This window comes from Ranitomeya imitator, chromosome 8 (genome assembly GCF_032444005.1).
Source record: "Ranitomeya imitator isolate aRanImi1 chromosome 8, aRanImi1.pri, whole genome shotgun sequence".
NCBI lineage: Eukaryota > Metazoa > Chordata > Amphibia > Anura > Dendrobatidae > Ranitomeya > Ranitomeya imitator.
The window spans coordinates 131,769,140-131,790,522 of NC_091289.1; positions in this window are offsets into that span (position 1 = coordinate 131,769,140).

The following is a 21,383-nucleotide window of genomic DNA, read 5'->3' on the forward strand; positions in this document are numbered from 1 at the left end:
ACTTTGCATCAGCAGACGCATTAGGGGGATGCTCATGCTTATTATGGCGTTGTCTGCACTAACCAGCCGTGTGCATTCCTCAAAACACTGAAGGACTTGACACATGTCTTGAATCTTCGACCACTGCACACCTGACAACTCCATGTCTGCCATCCTACTGCCTGCCCGTGTATGTGTATCCTCCCACAAAAACATAACAGCCCGCCTCTGTTCGCACAGTCTCTGAAGCATGTGCAGTGTTGAGTTCCACCTTGTTGCAACGTCTATGATTAGGCGATGCTGGGGAAGGTTCAAAGAACGCTGATAGGTCTGCATACGGCTGGAGTGTACAGGCGAACGGCGGATATGTGCGCAAAGTCCACGCACTTTGAGGAGCAGGTCGGATAACCCCGGATAACTTTTCAGGAAGCACTGCACCACCAGGTTTAAGGTGTGAGCCAGGCAAGGAATGTGTTTCAGTTGGGAAAGGGAGATGGCAGCCATGAAATTCCTTCCGTTATCACTCACTACCTTGCCTGCCTCAAGATCTACAGTGCCCAGCCACGACTGCGTTTCTTGCTGCAAGAACTCGGACAGAACTTCCGCGGTGTGTCTATTGTCGCCCAAACACTTCATAGCCAATACAGCCTGCTGACGTATGCCAGTAGCTGCCCCATAATGGGAGACCTGGTGTGCAACAGTGGCAGGTGCGGATGGAGTGTTTGTGCGACTGCGGTCTGTGGACGAGCTCTTGCTTCTGCAGGAGGACGAGGAGGAGGAGGAGGAGGGGGTGCGAACGGCTACAGACAACTGTTTACTAGACCGTGGGCTAGGCAGAACTGTCCCAAACTTGCTGTCCCCTGTGGACCCTGAATCCACCACATTTACCCAGTGTGCCGTGATGGACACGTAACGTCCCTGGCCATGCCTACTGGTCCATGCATCTGTTGTCAGGTGCACCTTTGTGCTCACAGATTGCCTGAGTGCATGGACGATGCGCTCTTTAACATGCTGGTGGAGGGCTGGGATGGCTTTTCTGGAAAAAAAGTGTCGACTGGGTAGCTCGTAGCGTGGTACAGCGTAGTCCATCAGGTCTTTGAAAGCTTCGCTTTCAACTAACCGGTAGGGCATCATCTCTAACGAGATTAGTCTAGCTATGTGGGCGTTCAAACCCTGTGTACGCGGATGCGAGGCTAAGTATTTCCTTTTTCTAACCATAGTCTCATGTAGGGTGAGCTGGACTGGAGAGCTGGAGATCGTGGAACTAGCGGGGGTGCCGGTGGACATGGCAGACTGAGAGACGGTGGGAGATGGTATTGTTGCCGCCGGTGCCCTAGATGCAGTGTTTCCTACTACGAAACTGGTGATTCCCTGACCCTGACTGCTTTGGCCTGGCAAAGATACCTGCACAGATACAGCAGGTGGTGCGCTAAATGGTGGTCCTACACTGCCGGAAGGGATGTTGCGTTGATGACTAGCTTCATTGGCCGAGGGTGCAACAACCTTAAGGGACGTTTGGTAGTTAGTCCAAGCTTTCAAATGCATGGTGGTTAAATGTCTATGCATGCAACTAGTATTGAGACTTTTCAGATTCTGACCTCTGCTTAAGGAAGTAGAACATTTTTGACAGATGACTTTGCGCTGATCAATTGGATGTTGTTTAAAAAAATGCCAGACTGCACTCTTTCTAGCATCGGATACCTTTTCAGGCATTGCAGACTGAGCTTTAACCGGATGGCCACGCTGTCCTCCACCAGGTTTTGGCTTTGCCACGCGTTTTGGGCAAGATACGGGCCCGGCAGATGGAACCTGTGGCGATGTTGATGCCTGCTGCGGCCCCTCCTCCTCCTCTGCTTCAGAACTGCTGCCGCCTGCACCCTGTTCCCCCAATGGCTGCCAATCGGGGTCAAGAACTGGGTCATCTAATAACTCTTCTTGTACCTCCTGCGCAACTTCGTCTGTGTCACCGTGTCGTTCGGTGGTATAGCGTTCGTGATGGGGCAACATAGTCTCATCAGGGTCTGATTCTTGATCAGCACCCTGCGAGGGCAATGTTGTGGTCTGAGTCAAAGGACCAGCATAGTAGTCTGGCTGTGGCTGTGCGTCAGTGCACTCCATGTCAGATTCAATTTGTAATGGGCATGGACTGTTAACTGCTTCACTTTCTAAGCCAGGGACGGTATGTGTAAAGAGCTCCATGGAGTAACCCGTTGTGTCGCCTGCTGCATTCTTCTCTGTTGTTGTTTTTGCTGAAGAGGACAAGGAAGTGACTTGTCCCTGACCGTGAACATCCACTAACGACGCGCTGCTTTTACTTTTACCAGTTTCACGAGATGAGGCAAAAGAGCTAGAGGCTGAGTCAGCAAGATAAGCCAAAACTTGCTCTTGCTGCTCCGGCTTTAAAAGCGGTTTTCCTAATCCCAGAAAAGGGAGCGTTCGAGGCCTTGTGTAGCCGGACGACGAACCTGGCTCCACAGCTCCAGACTTAGGTGCAATATTTTTTCCCCCACGACCACCTGATGCTCCACCACTACCACTACCCTCATTACCAGCTGACAATGAACGCCCCCGGCCACGACCTCTTCCACTAGACTTCCTCATTGTTTTAAAAACGTAACCAAACTAACGTTATTTGTTGCAGTCACACAACTTACACGGTGAGCTATAACTTCAGTATGATTTAGCTACCCCTTTACAGGTTGGTGAGACCACAGCGAAAATCAGGCCCAATGTTACACACTCTTTTTTTGGTGGCTGCAAATTAGAGAGATGCCCCACACGCAGGACTGTCACTGAAGCACAAATGTTAATATTAATGTCACACTATTATTTTTTTTTTATTTTTATTTTTTTCAGGAACACTTTAGAAACCCCCCAAAAAAAAAAAAATAGATTTTTGCAGGGAGAATTTAGAAAACAAATGTAACAAACTATATGCTTTCTATGGGCCACTGAGTGAGAGATGACGCACACAGGAATCAGGAGTGGCACACAAGCCCAGAGGCCAATATTTTTCTACCAATGATTGATGGAGTTATTTTCTCTGGTAGATTTTGGAACCCAAATCAAGGAAAAAAAATGTAGGCTTTCTATGGACCACAATTGGAGAGAGAGAGAGAGAGAGATGGCACACCCAGGAGTCAAGACTGGCACACAAGCAGAAAGGCCAATATTAATCTCCCACTGTTTTTTTTGGTTGTTTTTTTTTTTTTTTTTTTCAGGGAGACTTTAGAAAAAAAAATAATAAAAAAAATATGATTTTATCAGGAAGAATTTAGAAACCAAATAAAATAAAATGATTTTTTCAGGGAGAATTTATAAAACAAATAAAACCAAAAATAGGCGTTCTATGGCCCACTGACTGAGAGATGACGCACCCAGGAGTCAAGACTGGCACACAAGCAGAAAGGCCAATATTAATCTCCCACTGTTTTTTTTGGTTGTTTTTTTTTTTTTTTTTTCAGGGAGACTTTAGAAAAAAAAATAATAAAAAAAATATGATTTTATCAGGAAGAATTTAGAAACCAAATAAAATAAAATGATTTTTTCAGGGAGAATTTATAAAACAAATAAAACCAAAAATAGGCGTTCTATGGCCCACTGACTGAGAGATGACGCACCCAGGAGTCAAGACTGGCACACAAGCAGAAAGGCCAATATTAATCTCCCACTGTTTTTTTTTTTTTTTTTCAGGGAGACTTTAGAAAAAAAAATAATAAAAAAAATATGATTTTATCAGGAAGAATTTAGAAACCAAATAAAATAAAATAATTTTTTCAGGGAGAATTTAGAAAACAAATAAAACCAAAAATAGGCGTTCTATGGCCCACTGACTGAGAGATGACGCACACAGGAGTCAGGAGTGGCACACAAACCCAGAGGCCAATATTTTTCTACCAATGATTGATGTAGTTATTTTCTCTGGTAGATTTTAGAACCCAAATCAAGGAAAAAAAAATATAGGCTTTCTATGGACCACAATTGGAGAGAGAGAGAGAGAGAGAGAGAGAGAGAGAGAGAGATGGCACACCCAGGAGTCAAGACTGGCACACAAGCAGAAAGGCCAATATTAATCTCCCACTGTTTTTTTGGTTGTTTTTTTTTTTTTTTTTTCAGGGAGACTTTAGAAAAAAAAATAATAAAAAAAATATGATTTTATCAGGAAGAATTTAGAAACCAAATAAAATAAAATGATTTTTTCAGGGAGAATTTAGAAAACAAATAAAACCAAAAATATGCGTTCTATGGCCCACTGACTGAGAGAGAGAGAGAGATGGAACGCTTAGTACTGGCACACAAGCCCAAAGGGCAATATTAATCTCCCTTTTTTTTTCCAGGGAGAATTTCTGAAACCCAAAAAAAAAATAAAATAGGCTTTCTATGGCCCACTATTTGTGAGAGAGATGGGACGCTCAGGACTGGCACAGATGGCACGCTCAGGACTGGCACAGAAGCCCAGAGGCCAATATTAATCTCCCTTTTTTTCTGGGAGAATTTATAAAACCAAAAAAATATTTAAATAGGCTTTCTATGGCCCACTATTTGTGAGAGAGATGGCACGCTCAGGACTGGCACAGATGGCACGCTCACAACTGGCACACAAGCCCAGAGGCCAATATTAATCTCCCTTTTTTCAGGGAGAATTTCTAAAACCCCAAAAAAAAATAAAATAGGCTTTCTATGGCCCACTATTTGTGAGAGAGATGGGACGCTCAGGACTGGCACAGATGGCACGCTCAGGACTGGCACAGAAGCCCAGAGGCCAATATTAATCTCCCTTTTTTTCTGGGAGAATTTATAAAACCAAAAAAATATTTAAATAGGCTTTCTATGGCCCACTATTTGTGAGAGAGATGGCACGCTCAGGACTGGCACAGATGGCACGCTCACAACTGGCACACAAGCCCAGAGGCCAATATTGATCTCCCTTTTTTCAGGGAAAATTTATAAAACAAAAAAAAAAATTAAATAGGCTTTCTATGGCCCACTATTTGTGAGAGAGATGGCACGCTCAGGGCTGGCTGGCACAGATGGCACGCTCAGGACTGGCACACAAGCCCAGAGGCCAATATTAATCTCCCTTTTTTTCTGGGAGAATTTATAAAACCAAAAAAATATTTAAATAGGCTTTCTATGGCCCACTATTTGTGAGAGAGATGGCACGCTCAGGACTGGCACAGATGGCACGCTCACAACTGGCACACAAGCCCAGAGGCCAATATTAATCTCCCTTTTTTCAGGGAAAATTTATAAAACAAAAAAAAAAATTAAATAGGCTTTCTATGGCCCACTATTTGTGAGAGAGATGGCACGCTCAGGGCTGGCACAGATGGCACGCTCAGGACTGGCACACAAGCCCAGAGGCCAATATTAATCTCCCTTTTTTTCAGGGAGAATTTATAAAACCAAAAAAAAAAATAAATAGGCTTTCTATGGCCCACTATTTGTGAGAGAGATGGCACACTCAGGACTGGCACACAAGCCCAAAGGCCAATATTAATCTCCCACTGTATTTTTATCAGGGAGAATTTATACACCCCACAAAAAAAAATACAGAAAAATGAAAAGGCTTTCTATGGCCCACTATGTGAGAGAGATGGCACACACAGGGATGGCACTCTAGCAGAAATGCCAAATTGCCAATCTTAATCTCCCACCAAAAAAAAAAAAAAAAAAAAAACAGGGAATGTCCTACAATTACTATCTCCCTGCCTGCAGTAATCTCAGCCAGGTATGGCAGGCAGCTACTATCTCCCTGCCTGCAGTAATCTCAGCCAGGTATGGCAGGCAGCAATAAGGAGTGGACTGATGCACAAATGAAATAAAAAGTGTGGACAAACAAAAAAGATAGCTGTGCAGAAAGGAAGGAACAAGAGGATTTGTGCTTTGAAAAAAGCAGTTGGTTTGCACAGCGGCGTACACACAGCAATGCAGCTATCAGGGAGCCTTCTAGGGCAGCCCAATGAGCTACAGCGCTGAGGGGAAAAAAAAAAAAAAAAAAAATTCCACTGTCCCTGCACACCGAGGGTGGTGTTGGACAGTGCAAATCGCTGCAGCACAAGCGGTTTTGTGGTTAATGGACCCTGCCTAACGCTATCCCTGCTTCTGACAAAGCGGCAGCAACCTCTCCCTAAGCTCAGATCAGCAGCAGTAAGATGGCGGTCGGCGGGAACGCCTCTTTATAGCCCCTGTGACGTCGCAGACAGCAAGCCAATCACTGCAATGCCCTTCTCTAAGATGGTGGGGACCAGGACCTATGTCATCACGCTGCCCACACTCTGCGTTTACCTTCATTGGCTGAGAAATGGCGCTTTTCGCGTCATTGAAACGCGACTTTGGCGCGAAAGTCGCGTACCGCATGGCCGACCCCGCACAGGGGTCGGATCGGGTTTCATGAAACCCCGACTTAGCCAAAAGTCGGCGACTTTTGAAAATGTTCGACCCGTTTCGCTCAACCCTAGTGAAGACCAAAGAGCTGTCAAAGGACACCAGAAACAAAATTGTAGCCCTGCACCAGGCTGGGAAGACTGAATCTGCAATAGCCAACCAGCTTGGAGTGAAGAAATCAAAAGTGGGAGCAATAATTAGAAAATGGAAGACATACAAGACCACTGATAATCTCCCTCGATCTGGGGCTCCACGCAAAATCCCACCCCGTGGGGTCAGAATGATCACAAGAACGGTGAGCAAAAATCCCAGAACCACGCGGGGGGACCTAGTGAATGAACTGCAGAGAGCTGGGACCAATGTAACAAGGCCTACCATAAGTAACACACTACGCCAACATGGACTCAGATCCTGCAGTGCCAGACGTGTCCCACTGCTTAAGCCAGTACATGTCCGGGGCCGTCTGAAGTTTGCTAGAGAGCATTTGGATGATCCAGAGGAGTTTTGGGAGAATGTCCTATGGTCTGATGAAACCAAACTGGAACTGTTTGGTAGAAACACAACTTGTCGTGTTTGGAGGAAAAAGAATACTGAGTTGCATCCATCAAACACCATACCTACTGTAAAGCATGGTGGTGGAAACATCATGCTTTGGGGCTGTTTCTCTGCAAAGGGGCCAGGACGACTGATCCGGGAACATGAAAGAATGAATGGGGCCATGTATCATGAGATTTTGAGTGCAAACCTCCTTCCATCAGCAAGGGCATTGAAGATGAAACGTGGCTGGGTCTTTCAACATGACAATGATCCAAAGCACACCGCCAGGGCAACGAAGGAGTGGCTTCGTAAGAAGCATTTCAAGGTCCTGGAGTGGCCTAGCCAGTCTCCAGATCTCAACCCTATAGAAAACCTTTGGAGGAAGTTGAAAGTCCGTGTTGCCAAGCGAAAAGCCAAAAACATCACTGCTCTAGAGGAGATCTGCATGGAGGAATGGGCCAACATACCAACAATAGTGTGTGGCAACCTTGTGAAGACTTACAGAAAACGTTTGACCTCTGTCATTGTCAACAAAGGATATATTACAAAGTATTGAGATGAAATTTTGTTTCTGACCAAATACTTATTTTCCACCATAATATGCAAATAAAATGTTAAAAAAACAGACAATGTGATTTTCTGGATTATTTTTTCTCAGTTTGTCTTCCATAGTTGAGGTCTACCTATGATGTAAATTACAGACGCCTCTCATCTTTTTAAGTGGTGGAACTTGCACTATTGCTGACTGACTAAATACTTTTTTGCCCCACTGTATATATATATATATATATATATATATATATTATATATATATATATATATATATATATATATATATATATATATATATATATATATAGTCAGTACGGAAAATATTCATACCCCTTTAAATTGTTTCATTGCAGCTATTTGCTAAATTCAAAAAAGTTCTTTTTTTCTCATTCATGTACACTCTGAACCCCATCTTGAGTGAAAAAAAACAGAAATGTAGTAGTTTTTGCTAATTTATTAAAAACTGAAAAACTTTTGACCCTTTGCTCAGTATTGAGTAGAAGCACCATTTTGAGCTAGCACAGCCATGAGTCTTCTTGAGAATGAAAGTTTTTCACACCTGGATTTGGGGATCCTCTGCCATTCTTTCTTGCAGATCCTCTCCAGTTCCATCAGGTTGGATGGTGAACATTGGTGGACAGCCATTTTCTGATCTCTCCAGAGATGCTCAATTGGGTTCAGGTCAGAGCTTTGGCTGGGCCAGTCAAGAATGGTCACAGAGTTGTTCTAAAGCCACTCGTTTGTTATTTTATCTGTGTGCTTAGGGTCATTGTCTTGTTGGAAGGTGAACCTTTCTGCGAAGTCTGAATTCCATAGCACTCTGGAAGAGGTTTTCATCCAGGATGTCTCTGTACTTGGCTGCATTCATGCTTCCTTCAATGACAACCAGTCATCCTGTCCCTGCAGCTGAAAAACACCTCCATGGCATGATGATGCCACCACCATGTTTTACTGTTGGGATTGTATTTGGTAGGTGATGTAGACAAGGAAAATGGTGTGCACTCAGGTCAGGGACAAGGAGGTGCTGGTAAACTGACTGTGAGGTCAAGTCAATCATTAAAAAAAGATTACCGCACACTCAAGACTGGTAAGATGCAAAAGGTGTATGCCAATTTTATTGAAGAAAACAAAACAAAAAAGAAGTGGTTGCCACATTCATATTCATTTGAAATAGACAAAAACCCGACATTTCGACCCTCCCGGGTCTTACTCATGGGGTTACTCAAGTCCTTTGACATAGATGCATAATAGTGGCAGTGGTAGGGGGTGTACGACCGATCCCTTGTTAAGGCACAACCTTATAATAAAGCCAGTCCGGGCAGAAGTGTCCCGGGAGCACAGAATCTGGGTGGTGAGGGCTGTTAGACACCTAGTGGGTCTGAAAAGGGTCCCTGGGAGGATTAGCGGCGCATCCCGCGCCTTGCTGCGATGTCCTGGGGGGAGACCCGGAAAGACTCCTGTAATGGTTCCCAGGGTCTGAAGGAGAGGAAACTCTCCTTCAGGCCCTGGGATCCATATTTATGTGTAAAATAAAGAATAAAAATAAAAAATATTGATATACTCACCCTCGGACGCGCCCTGGTTGTAACCGCTGAAACCACCATGCTTCCCTTCCTAAGAATGAGAGTGTGAAGGACCTTCGATGATGTCGCGGCTTGTGATTGGTCAAGTGACCGCTCATGTGACCACTCACGCGACCAATCACAAGCCGTGACGTCATCGCAGGTCCTTCACGCGCTCATTCTTAGGAAGGGAAGCATGGCGGTTGCAGCGGTTACAACCAGGGCGCGTCTGAGGGTGAGTATATCAATATTTTTTATTTTTATTCTTTATTTTACACATGATTCTTCTTCCGGATACCGATTCCCGATATCGCAAAAATATCGGAACTCGGTATCGGAATTCCGATACCGCAAATATCGGCCGATACCCGATACTTGCGGTATCGGAATGCTCAACACTAGTAATCACTCTGTGTCTCATTTATCTATGAAGCGTCTCTGCTATTTTATCATTGATGTTGATTGCGCATGCATATTTGTAGTCTTTGTTCTGTGGTTTATTAAGTGTTACTGACAGTTGTGTCCGCCCTGCTCTACCTATGAGCGGGCCATATACCTTCAGTGCTTAGGAGACATTTAGTCTCCTGCACTATTGATTTCCGGCCAATATGGCATTCGCACCCCACAGTGCAATAATAGGATGTTGTGCAGCATCTCCTAGGATACCTCCGGTATTGATCCTTTTTATTTTCACTTTTTGAGGTGCACATCCGGTGTATGTATAGTTCCTTGTATCTTTGCCCTTCGGCTTATGAGGGACATTAAGTCTCTTACACCATTGACTTCCGGCCAATATGGCTACAATGCATGCACACTTTGACTACCAGATGTTGTTCAACGTTTCCTAGGATAACTCCGACATCAATCCTCCCTGGCTTCCGCTCACTACGGCGCATGCGTGGTGTAACTTCTGACACATGAGCATCTGAAGCCAGATGCTGCTCAGCCTCCCAGCAGTTGGTAATTACTTTTGATTGCTAGGGCTATATAAACGTATGGCGAACAGCCCCTTTTGACAATCTAGCACTGAAGAAGACACTTCGTGGCGATACACGTGGGGTTCCACTCCCACCATGGATGATATCTTGTGTGCATAGGGGCACTCATCCTGACATAGTGCTAAGTCTTGTTTACAGTTGTTCTTTAAATTGTTACATTGCCAGGATTTGTGTACTAATCTTTGTAATTTTCTGCATTATTTGCAGTACTTTTTGTATGACTTAGACTGCTTAAGAGTATTGTATGCTCTAACACAGTGGATCCATGAGATCTGGTTGATATATGCACTTTATTAAAGAACATTTCTAAAACAATCCACAGCGAGGAGATTGGAACAAAACAAAATCCTCTAAACTGCATGCTCGCAAACGCCAGAAGCCTGACAAACAAGATGGAAGAACTAGAAGCAGAAATATCTACAGGTAACTTTGACATAGTCGGAATAACCGAGACATGGTTAGATGAAAGCTATGACTGGGCAGTTAACTTACAGGGTTACAGTCTGTTTAGAAAGGATCGTAAAAATCGGAGAGGAGGAGGGGTTTGTCTCTATGTAAAGTCTTGTCTAAAGTCCACTTTAAGGGAGGATATTAGCAAAGGAAATGAGGATGTCGAGTCCATATGGGTCGAAATTCATGGAGGGAAAAATGGTAACAAAATTCTCATTGGGGTCTGTTACAAACCCCCAAATATAACAGAAACCATGGAAAGTCTACTTCTAAAGCAGATAGATGAAGCTGCAACCCATAATGAGGTCCTGGTTATGGGGGACTTTAACTACCCGGATAATAACTGGGAAACAGAAACCTGTGAAACCCATAAAGGCAACAGGTTTCTGCTAATAACCAAGAAAAATTATCTTTCACAATTGGTGCAGAATGCAACCAGAGGAGCAGCACTTTTAGACCTAATACTATCTAATAGACCTGACAGAATAACAAATCTGCAGGTGGTTGGGCATCTAGGAAATAGCGACCACAATATTGTACAGTTTCACCTGTCTTTCACTAGGGGGACTTGTCAGGGAGTCACAAAAACACTGAACTTTAGGAAGGCAAAGTTTGACCAGCTTAGAGATGCCCTTAAGCTGGTAGACTGGGACAATATCCTCAGAAATAAGAATACAGATAATAAATGGGAAATGTTTAAGAACATCCTAAATAGGCAGTGTAAGCGGTTTATACCTTGTGGGAATAAAAGGACTAGAAATAGGAAAAACCCAATGTGGCTAAACAAAGAAGTAAGACAGGCAATTAACAGTAAAAAGAAAGCATTTGCACTACTAAAGCAGGATGGCACCATTGAAGCTCTAAAAAACTATAGGGAGAAAAATACTTTATCTAAAAAGCTAATTAAAGTTGCCAAAAAGGAAACAGAGAAGCACATTGCTAAGGAGAGTAAAACTAATCCCAAACTGTTCTTCAACTATATCAATAGTAAAAGAATAAAAACTGAAAATGTAGGCCCCTTAAAAAGTAGTGAGGAAAGAATGGTTGTAGATGACGAGGAAAAAGCTAACATATTAAACACCTCTCCTCCACGGTATTCACGGTGGAAAATGAAATGCTAGGTGAAATGCCAAGAAACAATGAAAACCCTATATTAAGGGTCACCAATCTAACCCCAGAAGAGGTGCGAAACCGGCTAAATAAGATTAAAATAGATAAATCTCCGGGTCCGGATGGCATACACCCACGAGTACTAAGAGAACAAAGTAATGTAATAGATAAACCATTATTTCTTATTTTTAGGGACTCTATAGCGACAGGGTCTGTTCCGCAGGACTGGCGCATAGCAAATGTGGTGCCAATATTCAAAAAGGGCTCTAAAAGTGAACCTGGAAATTATAGGCCAGTAAGTCTAACCTCTATTGTTGGTAAAATATTTGAAGGGTTTCTGAGGGATGTTATTCTGGATTATCTCAATAAGAATAACTGTTTAACTCCATATCAGCATGGGTTTATGAGAAATCGCTCCTGTCAAACCAATCTAATCAGTTTTTATGAAGAGGTAAGCCATAGGCTGGACCACGGTGAGTCATTGGACGTGGTATATCTCGATTTTTCCAAAGCGTTTGATACCGTGCCGCACAAGAGGTTGGTACACAAAATGAAAATGCTTGGTCTGGGGGAAAATGTGTGTAAATGGGTTAGTAACTGGCTTAGTGATAGAAAGCAGAGGGTGGTTATAAATGGTATAGTCTCTAACTGGGTCGCTGTGACCAGTGGGGTACCGCAGGGGTCGGTATTGGGACCTGTTCTCTTCAACAGATTCATTAATGATCTGGTAGAAGGTTTACACAGTAAAATATCGATATTTGCAGATGATACAAAACTATGTAAAGCAGTTAATGCAAGAGAAGATAGTATACTGCTACAGATGGATCTGGATAAGTTGGAAACTTGGGCTGAAAGGTGGCAGATGAGGTTTAACAATGATAAATGTAAGGTTATACACATGGGAAGAAGGAATCAATATCACCATTACACACTGAATGGGAAACCACTGGGTAAATCTGACAGGGAGAAGGACTTGGGGATCCTAGTTAATGATAAACTTACCTGGAGCAGCCAGTGCCAGGCAGCAGCTGCCAAGGCAAACAGGATCATGGGGTGCATTAAAAGAGGTCTGGATACACATGATGAGAGCATTATACTGCCTCTGTACAAATCCCTAGTTAGACCGCACATGGAGTACTGTGTCCAGTTTTGGGCACCGGTGCTCAGGAAGGATATAATGGAACTAGAGAGAGTACAAAGGAGGGCAACAAAATTAATAAAGGGGATGGGAGAACTACAATACCCAGATAGATTAGCGAAATTAGGATTATTTAGTCTAGAAAAAAGACGACTGAGGGGCGATCTAATAACCATGTATAAGTATATAAGGGGACAATACAAATATCTCGCTGAGGATCTGTTTATACCAAAGAAGGTGACGGGCACAAGGGGGCATTCTTTGCGTCTGGAGGAGAGAAGGTTTTTCCACCAACATAGAAGAGGATTCTTTACTGTTAGGGCAGTGAGAATCTGGAATTGCTTGCCTGAGGAGGTGGTGATGGCGAACTCAGTCGAGGGGTTCAAGAGAGGCCTGGATGTCTTCCTGGAGCAGAACAATATTGTATCATACAATTAGGTTCTGTAGAAGGACGTAGATCTGGGGATTTATTATGATGGAATATAGGCTGAACTGGATGGACAAATGTCTTTTTTCGGCCTTACTAACTATGTTACTATGTTGCTATGTTATTGCTTGTATTTGCGTATGTCTCCATGTGCATATTTTTTAAATCCTCTATATATTTAACATATTCCATTTTCCGGCACCACTTCTTTTTTTGGTCTATGGTCATATGTTTTGCCCCCCTATTTAGTATATGCCTTATCATCCATATCTGGGTTCCTCAATGGCCATATCATAGGTCGCTGTTTGGTGTGTGGTACTTGTAGGCCTTAATTGTTTTTTTATGTTTTTAATTTGATTTGTTTTCCCATATGTTGTCCATAATGTAGTAATAAATTATTGATATATTTTTGGGTGATCACTGATTTTGCAAATTTCTTTCTCATATTTTAGGGATGCTTTTCTGCAAAAGGGACATGATGATTGCACTGTTTTGAAGGGAGGATTAATGGGGTCATGTATCACTAGATTTTGGCCAACAACCTACTTCTCTCAGTAAGAGCATTCCAAGAAGGGTCATGGCTGGGTCTTCCAGCATGATAATGACCGTATACAAAGAGCCTGAAACCTGAAAGGTCTGGAGAAGATTTGTATGGAAGAGCGGGCCAAAATCTCTGTTGCAGTGTGTTAGAGTTGGCGGAATGCACTGAATATATGTACAGTTAGGTCCATATATATTTGGACAGAGACAACATTTTTCTAATTTTGGTTATAGACATTACCATAATGAATTTTAAACAAAACAATTCATATGCAGTTGAAGTTCAGACTTTCAGCTTTCATTTGAGGGTATCCACATCAAAATTGGATGAAGGGTTTAGGAGTTTCAGCTCCTTAGCATGTGTCACCCTGTTTTTAAAGGGACCAAAAGTAATTGGACAAATTCAATAATTGTAAATAAAATGTTCATTTTTAGTACTTTGTTGAAAACCCTTTGTTGGCAATGACTGCCTGAAATCTTGAACTCATGGACATCACCAGACGCTGTGTTTCCTCCTTTTTGATGCTCTGCCAGGCCTTCACTGCAGTGGTTTTCAGTTGCTGTTTGTTTGTGGGCCTTTCTGTCTGAAGTTTAGTCTTTAACAAGTGAAATGCTGCTCAATTGGGTTGAGATCAGGTGACTGACCTGGCCATTCAAGAATATTCCACTTATTTGCTTTAATAAACTCTTGGGTTGCTTTGGCTTTATGTTTTGGGTCATTGTCATCTGTAGTATGAAACGAGGACCAATCAGTTTTGCTGCATTTGGCTGGATCTGAGCACACAGTATGGAGGCTCTGAGTACCTCAGAATTCATTCGGCTGCTTCTGTCCTGTGTCACATCATCAATAAACACTAGTGACCCATTGCCACTAGCAGCCATGCATGCCCAAGCCATCACACTGCCTCCGCCGTGTTTTACAGAGGATGTGGTATGCTATGGATCATGAGCTGTACCACGCCTTCGCCATACTTTTCTCTTTCCATCATTCTGGTAGAGGTTGATCTTGGATTCATCTGTCCAAAGAATGTTCTTCCAGAACTATGCTGGCTTTTTTAGATGTTTTTTAGCAAAGTCCAGTCTAGCCTTTTTATTCTTGATGCTTATGAGTGGCTTGCACCGTGCAGTGAACCCTCTGTATTTACTTTCATGCCGTCTTCTCTTTATGGTAGATTTGGATATTGATACGCCGACCTCCTGGAGAGTGTTGGTCACTTGGTTGGCTGTTGTGAAGGGGTTGCTCTTCACCATGGAGATTATTCTGCGATCATCCACCACTGTTGTCTTTCCTGGGCGCCCAGGTCTTTTTGCATTGATGAGTTCACCAGTGCTTTCTTTCTTTCTCAGGATGTACCAAACTGTAGATTTTGCCACTCCTAATGTTTTTTTTTTGTTTTTTGTTTTTTTTTCTGTTTTCGCAGCTTAAGGATGGCTTGTTTCACCTGCATGGAGAGCTCCTTTGACCGCATGTTTACTTCACAGCAAAACCTTCCAAATGCAAGCACCACACCTCAAATCATCTCCAGGCCTTATATCTGCTTAATTGAGAAAGACATAACGAAGGGATTGCCCACACCTGTCCATGAAATAGCCTTGGAGTCAATTGTCCAATTACTTTTGGTCCCTTTAAAAACAGGGTGGCACATGTTAAGAAGCTGAGATTCCTAAACCCTTCATCCAATTTTAATGTGGATTCCCTCAAATGAAAGCTGAAAGTCTGAACTTCAACTGCATCTGAGTTGTTTTGTTTAAAATTCATTGTGGTAATATCTATAACCAAGATTTGAAAAATGATGCTTCTGTCCAAATATATATGGACCTAACTGTATATATGAGACTGTTGGTGCATTCGCAACCCGGAGTCCACCGTTCAGGGGAGAAACCTGCTGCTAGTAATAGGTGGTACTATATGGCGGTATTAGCAAACTCTGTTACTTCACAGATTCGCTAGAATTACAAGATACTGTGCCCTGTTAACCTCACAGATTAATACAGCTACCAAACAGAGCAAAACTGTGGTCATGCAGTTAGAATAGCAGACAAACAACTTCTCACCGGAGGTGTCGGTATTCTAGGGGCTTATTTCAGCAAACGCCCTGAATCCAAACATACAAACTCCTCACTGGAGGTGCTGGTATTCTAGGGCTTATTTCAGCCAAACCCTGACCACATACAAGCATGACCACACTGGTGCTGAGCTCTTTAACATTGGTCTGATACTAGCGCTTGGCCGTGTGGCCATGCAAACCTTTTATAGTTTTAGCACTTAAAGACCTTCCTAGTGGTCCAACAGGAACCGCTTCAGGACCTGCGCATGTGACGTCCCATGGGCAAGCCCAGTATGGAAAAAGCAGGACTTAGTCCCAGAAAGATCCGCTCGCTGCTGATCAGTGCTGGCTACAAAGGTAGAGCCTGGAAGAACAGTAGTAACCAGTTGCCCAGTATCAGCCTGAGTCAGATGCTGGGACCCACGTCTCCACTGAGCAGGCTCCACTGCGGCTCGAGAAGACTGGGAGACCGCAGCGGAGATGGTTCAAGATTCCCCCTGTGCAGAGGTGGGAACATGACACCTAACACTGTGTGTGTAAACTTGGTCAAGGACTACAGGACATGTCTGAACTCTGTAACTGCAAACAAAGGTTTCTGCACTAAATATTAAGTTCTCTTTCTATTGTAGCTAATACTTACTTTATGCAATAAAATGCAAATTAATTATATAAAAAAATATACAATGTGCTTTCTGGATTTTAGTTTTAGATTCTTTCTCTCAAAGTTGAAGTGTGAATAAAAATTACAATAAACAAATAAACAATAAAAATTACAGACCTCTCCATTCTTTCTAAGTAGGAAAAGATGCAAAATCGGCAGTGTAACAAATACTTATTTTTCTCACTGAGTATATATTTTTTTATTTTTAGAGTATTTGAATCTGTATGCATATGCTACAGGTCTTTCTTATTAACCTTTTCCTTTTATTACATTAAATACATTTAGTATGATCTATCTTTGTGTTGTACGGGAGCCTAAGGCTAACCAGAGATCCAACTTAATAAGTAATAACTGCGATCAATGGAGACTATGTTTTCTTTAATCTAGCAATTTAGTAAAGAAAAAAGAGCTCTTAATTAGTAATTATAAGAGTCAACTCTCATTGCTGCCATAGAAGGCTTTTTGGATATTGGTATTAATATTTTGATTTGTTTCACTGCAGGAACTGTCTTGCAATTAACCATCTCCAGACATTTCACCAAGATTGAGTAAACATTTGAAATGTTATATTATTAAATTAAACATTACAACATAGTGGTCTTTTATTAAGCACTAGTGTTACCGTATATATTATTTAGAATGCTTTCAAACCTAGGCATAGAGGCATAGAACAGAAGAAATACAGAAATAAGATACGTGGGATGTGTTGGATTTCTGATTTGTCAAGAGTGTAACAAGTAAAATACAGACTCAATGTCATGCACCTAATTGATCTACTATCAGTTTTCTAATGCTAAATGAAAAAAGCAACAAATTAAAAAGGAAAAAAAGCGAGTTCTATACTTTGAGAAAGTTACTAAAGCTAGGAAAAAAAGGCAATTTTTTTTTTGTAAGGACCATTTAGTTCAGTGTTTCCCAAACCCCAGTCTTCACGACCCCCAACATGTCAAGTTTTCAGGATTTTCTTTGCATTGCACAGGTGATGGAGGTATTATTAAGGCATCAGGAATTCTTTCACCTGTGCAACACTATGGAAATCCTGAAAACATGACCTGTTGTAGGCCGTGAGGACTGGAGTTTGGGAAACACTGGTTTGGTACATTACTTGTTTTATCTACCTAATTCTATTTTATGTAGATACGTTGAGAAATGTTATCACTGCATTTTATGCAAAGATGGTAAAGTTCTTGCTCGCCTTTTTTAGGCAGTCTCCTGTAAGAGGGGTGATGATCACGAGGCATCTAGGAGAGAACGTTTGTGAGCATTCCGTGCAATTGCATCATACAAGAACTGTAATTGTCTGAGATTTTGACTCCCAGAAAAGAGAATAAAGACATTTATTTTCCAGGGTGGCCACCATGTGATCACAACCATCAAACACAGAGTAGTATAATGACTTTTCAGATAGGTCTAAAAAATGATGTAGAAGAATCTGAAATATATATGCATTGAAAAAGACCTAAATTAAGTCACAAAAAATAAATGGAGTGCTGCTTTAACCCCTTAAGCCCCGAGGGTGGTTTGCACGTTAATGACCGGGCCAATTTTTACAATTCTGACCACTGTCCCTTTATGAGGTTATAACTCTGGAACGCTTCAACGGATCTTGGCGATTCTGACATTGTTTTCTCGTGACATATTGTACTTCATTTTAGTAGTAACATTTATTCGATATAACTTGCGTTTATTTGTGAAAAAAACGGAAATTTGGCGAAAATTTAGAAAGTTTCGCAATTTTCCAACTTTAAATTTTTATGCCCTTAAATCACAGAGATATCTCACGCAAAATACTTAATAAGTAACATTTCCCACATGTCTACTTTACATCAGCACAATTTTGGAACCAAAATTTTTTTTTGTTAGGGAGTTATAAGGGTTAAAAGTTGACCAGCAATTTCTCATTTTTACAACACCATTTTTTTTTAGGGACCACATCTCATTTGATGTCATTTTGAGGGGTCTATATGATAGAAAATACCCAAGTGTGAGACCATTCTAAAAACTGCACCCCTCAAGGTGCTCAAAACCACATTCAAGAAGTTTATTAACCCTTCAGGGGTTTCACAGGAATTTTTGGAATGTTTAAATAAGAATGAATATTTAACTTTTTTTCACACAAAATTTATTTCAGCTCCAATTTGTTTTATTTTACCAAGGGTAACAGGATAAAATGGATGCCAAACATTGTTGTACAATCTGTACTGAGTACGCTGATAGCCCATATGTGGGAGTAAACCACTGTTTGGGCGCATGGCAGAGCTCGGAAGGGAAGGAGCGCCATTTGACTTTTAAATGCAAAATTGACAGGAATTGAGATGGGACACCATGTTGCGTTTGGAGAGCCACTGATGTGCCTAAACATTGAAACCCCCCCACAAGTGACACCATTTTGGAAAGTAGACACCCTAAGGAACTTATCTAGATGTGTGGTGACCACTTTGACCCACCAATTGCTTCACAGAAGTTTATAATGCAGAGCCGTAAAAATAAAAAATCATATTTTTTCACAAAAATGATCTTTTCGCCCCCAATTTTTTATTTTCCCAAGAGTAAGAGAAGAAATTGGACCTCAAAAATTGTTGGCCAATTTGTCCTGAGTACGCTGATACCCCATATATGGGTGTAAACCATTGTTTGGGCGTATGGCAGAGCTCGGAAGGGAAGGAGCGCCATTTGACTTTTCAATGCAAAATTGACTGGAATTGAGATGGGACGCCATGTTGCGTTTGGAGAGCCCCTGATGTGCCTAAACATTGGAACCCCTCACAAGTGACACCATTTTGAAAAGTAGACCCCTTAAGGAACTTATCTAGATGTGTGGTGAGCACTTTGACCCAACAAGTGCTTCACAGAAGTTTATAATGCAGAGCCGTAAAAATAAAAAATCTTATTTTTTCACAAAAATGATCTTTTCGCCCCCAATTTTTTATTTTCCCAAGGGTAAGAGAAGAAATTAGACCACAAAAGTTGTTGTGCAATTTGTCCTGAGTGCGACGATACCCCATATGTGGGGGTAAACCACTTTTTGGGTGCATAGCAGAGCTCGGAAGGGAAGGAGCGCCATTTGACTTTTCAATGCAAAATTGACTGGAATTAAGTTGGGACGCCATGTTGGTTTGGAGAGCCCCTGATGTGCCTAAACATTAAAACCCCCCACAAGTGACACCATTTTGGAAACTAGACCCCATAAGGAACTTATCTAGATGTGTTTTGAGAGCTTTGAACCCCCAAATGTTTCACTACAGTTTATAACGCAGAGCCGTTAAAATAATTTTTTTTTTTTTTCGCAAAAATTATTTTTTAGCCCCCAGTTTTGTATTTTCACAAGGGTAACATAATAAATTGGACCCCAAAAGTTGTTGTCCAATTTGTCCTGAGTACGCTGATACCCCATATGTGGGGGGGAACCACTGTTTGGGCGCATGGCAGAGCTCGGAAGGGAAGGAGCGCCATTTGGAATGCAGACTTAGATGGATTGGTCTGCAGGAGTCACGTTGCATTTGCAGAGCCCCTGATGTACCCAAACAGTACAAACCCCCCACAAGTGACCCCATATTAGAAACTAGACCTCCCAAGGAACTTATCTAGATGTGTTGTGAGAACTTTGAACCCCTAAGTGTTTCACTACAGTTTATAACGCAGAGCCGTGAAAATAAAAATTCTTTTTTTTTTTCACAAAAATGATTTTTTAGCCCCCAGCTTTGTATTTTTACAAGGGTAACAGAATAAATTGGACCCCAAAAGTTGTTGTTCAATTTGTCCTGAGTACGCTGATACCCCGTATGTGGGGGGGAACCACTGTTTGGGCGCATGGCAGAGCTCGGAAGGGAAGGAGCGCCATTTGGAATGCAGACTTAGATGGATTGGTCTGCAGGCGTCACGTTGCATTTGCAGAGCCCCTGATGTACCCAAACAGTAGAAACCACCCACAAGTGACCCCATATTGAAACTAGACCTCCCATGGAACTTATCTAGATGTGTTGTGAAAACTTTGAACCCCCAAGTGTTTCACTACAGTTTACAACGCAGAGCCGTGAAAATAAAAAATCCTTTTTTTTCCCACAAAAATGATTTTTAGCCCCCCAAATTTTTATTTTCCCAAGGATAACAAGAGAACTTGGACCCAAAAAGTTGTTGTCCAATTTGTCTCGAGTACGATGATACCCCATATGTTGGGGTAAACCCCTGTTTGGGCGCACGGGAGAGCTCGGAAGTGAAGGAGCACTGTTTTACTTTTTCAATGCAGAATTGGCTGGAATTGAGATCGGACGCCATGTCGCGTTTGGAGAGCCCCTGATGTGCCTAAACAGTGGAAACCCCCAATTATAACTGAAACCCTAATCCAAACGCACCCCTAACCCTAATCCCAACTGTAACCCTAACCACACACCTAACCCTGACACACCCCTAATTCTAATCCCAACCCTAATCCCAACCGTAAATGTAATACAAACCCTAACCCTAACCCTAGCCCTAACCCTAGCCCTAACCCTAACCCTAATGGGAAAATGGAAATAAATACATTTTTTTTAATTTTATTATTTTTCCCTAAGGCTAGGTTCACATTGCATTAGGGAAATCCGTTTAGCACTAGCGGATTGCGCTAACGCAATGTCTTTTTAGGTGTCGTGTTTAGTGGTCGCGTTAACGTCCCCGCTCTGGAAGATCGGGGATCGGACCTCGGGCGCGCCGCGGACGCTGTAAGCAGCGTCTGAGGCGCGCCACAAAAGAACGGCACCTTGCTAGCGCGAGCCGAAAATGGCACGCTCTAGCGATGCGCTACACCCGAAAATCACATTGCTGTCAATGGTTGTGCTAACGGACCCGTTGCACGGCGTTAATTGTGACATTTTCGCCGTGCAACGCTGTCCGTTAGCGTTAACCCATTAACGCAATGTGAACCTAGCCTAACTAAGGGGGTGATGAAGGGGGGTTTGATTTACTTTTATAGCGAGTTTTTTATATCGGATTTTTATGATTGGCAGCCGTCACAC